Here is a 7,916-nt window from a genome sequence, read left to right on the forward strand (position 1 = left end):
GAAAGAGGCACAATTTATGTTTATTTCATAATTTTTTATGGTGGTTGCAAAATCGGTCAAATTTATCGAACCCGTACAGAGATTAATTAACAAAATAACAAATAAAATATAAAGTTTTTCTTAATAAAATGTTTGATAACTATTTGGACATTATAAAGATTTCGCACGCTAAATTTCGAAATATTCTGATGCATAAAAGTATTTTTAATCTTAAAATGAAAATTACTTTGCACAATAGATGGGAAATATGTGAAAATAATAAAAAAAAAGCATGAGAGAAACATTGCTTTACAAACCTTAAGACTTAATAAAAAAATGAGATATTTTGCGAATAAAAGCATCTAATGTTTACTGATAAACTGCCAAATTTTTTTTACATTCACTTAATAATTTAAAAGTTATAGCATGAAAACAATAAGTACAAAATGGTTATGAGGGCAGTCCTTGGGACCGAGGGTGGTTTAAAAGAATTAAACATAGCTGGTATGTTATTCTAAAATTCAAGGCTACATTGATGTTCTGGGTAAATTTAAATATTGATTTTTTCTACATGAAAAATACAAATAAATTTTTAAATAAACAAAATTTCAATTGCCTTGTAATCACAAATCCTCATGCTTATGTGAAAACAGTTTAATAATACATTATTATATTAACTGAAAGAACATTTGAAATATTTCAATATGTGTATACTCAAGAAATAGAAGTCCAACATTCTTGAGATGTGGTGTCATTGGGAAGCTTCTTTCAATATAATAGTATTTTGTGCATTTAGTAAGTAAAGGGTGAAGCTTATTTAATATAAGGAATAGTTTTATAAATATTATTAACCTCTGATCAACAGTAAGCTTACTATATACTGGTGTAAGGTACAAGTGAAGTCTTTGACATTAACTTTTTTTAAAAAGTGAATCATTCTGTAGTATGATAAGCAGTAATTGTTTAGAACTATTTGTAAGTATGTGAAGATTGAAATTTGCCTCTACTAAATTATATAATATGTTGTCAAGACAAAAAGAACTGATACAAAATACTAATAATAAACTAACATTTAATTGTTTAAATACGAGAGTCCACAGCACATTGGTTTTCATTATAAAACATGCATTTTAAAATGCAATAAGAATTTTATAAATATAATTAAAAACACAACTTTACAATAAGATATTTTACTTTACATGTGTTGATCATTATTTAGCCACACACAGTACAGATATTGGGGTAAGCCAAGGTGGGGTATTTCTCTGTGTAGGAAAAAGTGCGACACAACATGGGAAAAAAGAAGTCTAAGAAGCATATAATTTTTAAGTTCATAGATATTTTTCAACTTAATAAATACTTATTTTGTGTAAATATGTTATTTATCTATCCTTTAGTTTAAAACATATATTATTAAAACTTAAATTAGTTGCTTTTAAAAAAAAAAATTGACGAAATAGTCTTAAGCCTAATTTCTTTTAATTGTTTAACTTTATATCTCTTTCATACTACATAACATTGCAAACACCGTTAAAGCTTAATAAAATATATGAAAATAAGCCATCCAGTAATTGTCCATACTGAAATGGAAGTAGTTGCTACAGTATTCCCGCCCAAGGTCGCCAATAATTCACAGTATCGATAAGGCTTAGCGTCACAAACGACTCAGTTAGGCCTAACCAAAACCTTTGTTTGTACACCTACGTAATAAATTTGTGATGAAACAGTATATTTGCTAGAAAATGTTGCATGTATCATGTTTTATTCTTTTTTTTTCATTTATACTAACATTCATTTATATTCTTACCTCTAAATTTTGTTCTTATAATGATGGTTTAGGGAAAATAGGCCTAGCTTCTTTTATCCTCCACCAAGTCGTCGAACCTGTACTTTTCACAATAGACAAGAAGCTCAAGACACGATTACCGGTAAAGCAACTGTGGCTCCCCCTAATATTGCCAAGTATCACGCAACTGAGCAATAATAAACAGTTACGTGAAGAAGAACACCATATCGCAGATAAGCATTTGCTTTGACAGTGATATAATTTATGATAAAGAAAACTGCAAATATGTATGATGAAATTTCATTATATTATGACATAATAAAAATAAGTAGAAAATAATATTCCTTAATAGTTAGACATTATAAATAGGTAGTTTTACGTAATTATAAAATTATATTGTTACAGTTATACGTTAATGTGTATTTAACGCTTTTTATTACAGATAAGTTTTCCTGTTGATAATCTATGCAACATTGTTAATTATCTAATCATTCAAACAAAGTACCAATATATAGGTGTAAACTTTATAAGACTGATACACAATAGTTTGAACGTATATTAAGTAAGGCAGTACTTAATAGTAGGGATTGACAAAGATTCCAAATAATTCAGGCGCCGAAAAACCACCCTATCGAATTCCTAAGCGAAAAACCAACAATTCAAAGTATTGGTTACGATATACTATGTGCATATATACTGTTGCGTATTTGCTTGTTTGTTAATTTCTCGTAGAAATTCTTTCCGAGAACTTCAGCAATACAAGTCCTTTCTCAATTAAAACTAGTTTATTCTTTCTTGATACAACTTTGTAATACACAGAATTTCCGCCGTCACTTTAAACTTCACTACTTTTATGAACACACGCTATAAATCACAGTGATTCACACACTTTAGTTTGCTTGACTCAATTATCTCTCTATATATCTCTATCTATCTATGCAATTCCCTCTCCGCTTTATTTGCTGAGCTTATATACTAAAAAAGAGGGCGCCTGCAACAGACTACAGTTGCCAGGAAAAGTCATGATCCTTCTAGAATTTTATCACGTGTTACCAGCGTCACGTGACATCCGCTGTCGTAACACTGCCCCTTCCTTAGTATTGTTCGTCCCGAACAATAGCCACTTACATTAAACCAATAGATGATTAACAATAACTTGATTAAATGTATATAATTTACAAACACGAAATTAAAATACAACAAAGTCTCTTGATTTTACAAGAAGTATCTTCTTCCGCACTGGTCTCTGTCTCATTGGCTTCTGCTTCACGTGGGGTTCATCTGCTCCATCAGGAAATGTCCCATTATCAGTAGCAGTCACATCAGTGGTAGTAACTTCATTAACGACTTCATCTCCTCCATCCAATGCTGTAGTTTCTCTTCTTGTTCATTTTCTTTCTCCTCCAACCACTAATGTAGTCTCTTTGCGTGTTTATTTTCTTTCTCCTCCAACCACTGCTGTAGTCTCTTTTCTTGTTTATTTTCTTTCTCCTCCAACCACTGCTGTAGTCTCTCTTCTTGTTTCTTTTCTCGTTCTTCTTGTTTCTCTTCTTTTTCCTCCAACAACTGCTGTAATCTCTCTTGTTTATTTTGCTGTTCGAGCTGCCACTGTTGCAGGTGTTCTTGCCACTGCTGTAATCTCTCTTGTTTATTTTGCTGTTCGAGCTGCCACTGTTGCAGGTGTTCTTGCCACTGCTGTAATCTCTCTTCTTGTTTCTTTTCTTTTTCCTCGAACAACTGCTGTAATCTATCTTCTTGTTTCTTTCTTTTTCCTCCAATAACTGCTGTAATCTCTCTTCTTTTGCCCGGCATGGCCAGGTGGCTAGGGCGCTCGACTCGCAATCTGCGGGTCGCGGGTTTGAATCCCCATCGCACCAAACATGCTCGCCCTTTCAGCCGTGGGGCGTTATAATGTGACGGTCAATCCCACTATTCGTTGGTAAAAGAGTAGCCCAAGAGTTGGCGGTGGGTGGTGATGACTAGCTGCCTTCCCTCTAGTCTTACACTGCTAAATTAGGGACAGCTAGCGCAGATATCCCTCGTGTAGCTTTGCGAAAAATTCATAACAAACAAACAAACTGTCTGCAATTATCTATATCTATATATATGCCGCCACTTCTCGCCGATCTTATATACTATACGAGCGCATGTCTAGCAAACGCTAGCGTCTTCACGAATCTTCTAGACACTCATCACGTGTTACCAGGGTCACGTGACTTCCGCTGTCGTAACAATATTGTTGCGTATCTGCTTGATTGTTAATTTCCGGTATTAATTCTTTCCGAGGAACTTCAGCGATACAAGTCCTTTCTTAATTTAAACTAGTTTATTCTTTCCGAGGAACTTCAGCGATACAAGTCCTTTCTTAATTTAAACTAGTTTATTCTTTCTCGATACAACTTTGTAATACACAAAATTTCCACAGTCATTTTAAACTTAATCTTTGACATAAAATTTTAAATAATATAGTTTCACTTCTTTCTACCATTCGTGAAACTCACACAATGGCACGGTGTATGTGATAGCCAGCTTCATTCTACGGGTAACTCCTTCTAGACTGAGCCAGAGATCAACCTTTTCTTTGGCATCAAGTTTATTGCTGTTTGCCAGAACCACTATGGCCAGTGAGCATCAATTTTGTTCTGGCAAACAGCAATAAATTTGTAAGGCTTGGAAGATTGTGATATCAATTAGGGTTATTGCTGCACTGGTGTCCACTAGGAATTCAACTTCTCACTTTTAAACACTCATAGGTACGTATCAGGTCCCACCCATACATCAATAGGCTGAATAGACTATTAGACTCACCAATGCAAACTGAATGTTGTGCCCCACCGCAAACTGGTGGCTAATCTGAGTTTGGATAATTGCTGATTCTCTATTATCTGACGCTTTATTGGATGGTACCAATATCCTTGCTCACTTAGCTGCTTGGCAAAGATATGGTTTCAAGATTCAGTTGGAATCTGCTGTGCCATTTACTGGAATGGGTCCTGTACAATTCTTCTGCCAGTGTTCCATGAGCACACAGGCGAAGCAGCTCTTCACTTCTCTGGTTCCATATGATGTACAGGTGGGGAATCAGTAGTGACATCGAGAAAGTTACGGGAAGTTGTGCTGCATCAATCCCATGATACTTTAACAAAAGGACATCTCGGAGTTAAGAAAACATTGAGTCACCTACGACAAAGATTTTACTGGATAAGTATGAGGCAAGATGTGGAAGAATAGTGCAGGACCTGCAGTACATGTTGTGCTAAACGGGGACCCAAGCATAAGGGACGTGCTCCAATGAAGTTATATCAAGTTGGCGCACCAATGGAAAGAGTAGCCGTTGACATTGCTGGTCCTTTGCCCAAAACTCGTGCTGGAAACAAGTACATTTGTGTGGTGATGGATTATTTCACCAAGTGGCCTGAGGCATATGCAATACGAAATCATGAAGCTACAACTGTAGCTACGGCTATTACTGATTTCTTCTTCGTGTTTGGTATGCCATACAAACTGCATTGAGATCAAGGCCGTGACTTTGAATCACCTGTGTTCCATGAATGCTGCAAGTTGTTTGGCATACGAAAGACCAGGACAACGCCACTTCACCGACAGTCTGGTGGGAGGGTAGAAAAGTACAACTGGACACTGGGACAGGAATTGGCAAAGTTTTGTAATAGCCGCCAAGATGACTGGGATGTCTTACTCCTTCCACTGTTGATGGCCTATAGGACAGCAGAGCATGAAGCCACTGGATACACTCCAGCAAAGTTGATGTTTGGTCGGGAATTTCGGTTGCCAGTGGATCTGCTAACAGGGCGCCCACCTTATGAAGAGTTGCCTGAAAATGTGTCAGAGTTTGTGAAAGTGTTATCGGAAAGGATGGATAATATTCACCATCAAGTGCGTTCAAACTTGAAAACGTCTGCTGATTCCATGAAGTTATCTTGTGATAAGAGATCTACTGAAGTCAGCTTTGTACCAGGAGACAAGGTGTGGTTGTATAATCCCAGGAAGACCAAAGGGAAGTCTCCCAAGTTGTCTTCTTAATGCGAAGGCCCATGTGATATAGTGGATTGTTTCTCAGACGTGACTTTCCGGATAAAATGTAGTCGGTGAGGTAAGCCAAAAGTGGTGCTTCCAACAGGATTTGGCATTATCACGGTCCAGGATGAAGTGAACAACGGAAGAAATGACGCTGCTGAAGACGTGTCACCTGAAAAGCCACTGTCGAAGAAGAAACGCTACTCGGTTTTGAGAAGGGAAACAGTGAAGCCCTTGATGAAGTTACTACCACTGATGTGACTGTTACCAATGATAGGACGTTTCCTGATAAAGCAGATGAACCGCACATGAAGCAGAAGCCAACGCGACGGAGACCAGTATGGAAGAAGACTGTTGAATTTTAATTTTGTGTTTGCATATTCTGTACATTTAATTAAGTTATTGTTAATTGTTTATTGGTTTAATGTAAGTGGCTATTGTTCGGGACGAACAATACTAAGGTATTAGTATTACTAAAGCCCTAAGATAGGATATTTTGCTTCACTCTTTTCAAAAAAAAAAAAATTCTAGATTTTTAAATTTTTTTTGAAAATTTTTTATTTTTATTCTCTCCTCTTGTTTAATTAATTACCATTAACCCACTCGGCTCAGTACTCCGCTGACCTCTAAATGTCATACAACCTTTTACCACGAGCAGGGTGAAGGAGGATTGTTTAATCTTCGAACACCCTAGATTGATAATTGTTTCCGAAGGAAACAATTATATTTAAATCTAAATAACTGCCAGTTTCTTCTTCTTCTTCTTCCCCCGGTAACAAGGTAATTGAACAGCAGACAGAGAGAGAGAGAGAGAGACTGACGATTGAGTCGAGCACGTGAGCGTGACTGTGGAAATTAAGTTTATTGCAAAGTTGTATTCAGAAAGAATAAACCATTTTTATTTAAGAAAGAACTTGTGTCGCTAAAGCTTCACCGGAAAGAAATTATACGGGAAATTAACTAACGCCCAGAGACGTAACAAAATATTATGTTGCATTATTTTCTCTATTTTTAACTGTCAATATAGTAAAGGAAATTACGAGTAAGATAAATAAAATATATTAATTTCCAGCAATTTCTAATATATTCATTAATTAAGTTCAACCAAGGGGAAATCTTTTATTATGATTGCCAAATATATTGACATATTTCTGTTTTATGTTGACAATGAATTCAACATTTTTGAAATGCTAAAGCATTCTGTTTAAAGATGAGTTCAGAGATGAATTTTCGAGTCTGAATTTGATTGTGTTTTTCAGGTTCATTCCTGAACTGATTTGAGTCTAAGGAAAAAGAAACCTTCATTGGTCCAGCCAAAGAACTACTTTTATGCCCAACGGCGTTCTTAAAAAATGAAAATGCGTTAGGAATTTTGAAAAATTCATATAAATAAGAAATGTTCATCAATTTAAATTAAAAGGCGGAGAAACGTGTAGTATGCTTGCATACTACAAAATTTAGTTGAATTTTTTTTCTAGAATCCACACTATACTTTAATACTTGTAAATATTCTAGTTGTTTTTGATATATTTAATCGATGATATTTCTTAGGTTAGGAGGAATATGATAAACTTTAATATGTTTTCTTTGTATTAGCATTTAGTAATGTTTTACAACAGACATTATATATCCACAGCCACAGTAAATTTCATTTGTATTTGTTTCACGGCCTAGTGGGATTAGAAGTGGTTAGCATTACTGACTAACTTACTAACTCGATCACTGACGCACAAACTAACTATCACTCACACCGTCTAACTCACTAACTGACAACGAACTCAATAAATAAACTCACTCACCCTGACATTTTTATATTGTAATATTTATTACGTACTAGTAGAGGCTTCTAAATCATACAGAGGCTTAAACTTTCATGAAATTTCTAGACTTCACACAATATTTACGACATGTAAAAGATTTCCTCGACTGTTTGTTTGATTATTGTTAACTACAAAGCTAAATAATGGGCTATCAGTGGTATGCTCATCACGAGTATTGAAACTGGAAGTAACTTCCTCTAGTGAACAAAACATTCAAAACTCTATGAACAACACTATAAACTAAAATGGTTAGTATGTGTGGAAAAGTTTGTAATTATTAAAATTCTTTATTGCTT

General features: G+C 35.1%; 1 protein-coding gene across 3 annotated transcripts in view; it reads right to left on the minus strand.

Annotated features, from left to right (window-relative positions):
* Nucleotides 1-1,901, minus strand: part of LOC106459801 (heterogeneous nuclear ribonucleoprotein K-like) — a 61,134-nt gene extending 59,233 nt beyond the window's left edge. For 2 of the 3 annotated variants that reach the window (XM_013919462.2, XM_013919460.2), the window contains exon 1: nucleotides 1,787-1,901. The gene's annotated coding sequence lies outside the window, so the exon portion shown is untranslated. The remainder of the gene's footprint in view (nucleotides 1-1,786) is intronic. The other variant, XM_022386344.1, reaches the window with a different exon arrangement.
* Nucleotides 1,902-7,916: the final 6,015 nt, after the last annotated feature.

The sequence above is a fragment of the Limulus polyphemus genome, unplaced genomic scaffold (genome assembly GCF_000517525.1).
Source record: "Limulus polyphemus unplaced genomic scaffold, Limulus_polyphemus-2.1.2 Scaffold662, whole genome shotgun sequence".
In the NCBI taxonomy this organism is placed as follows: Eukaryota; Metazoa; Arthropoda; class Merostomata; order Xiphosura; family Limulidae; genus Limulus; species Limulus polyphemus.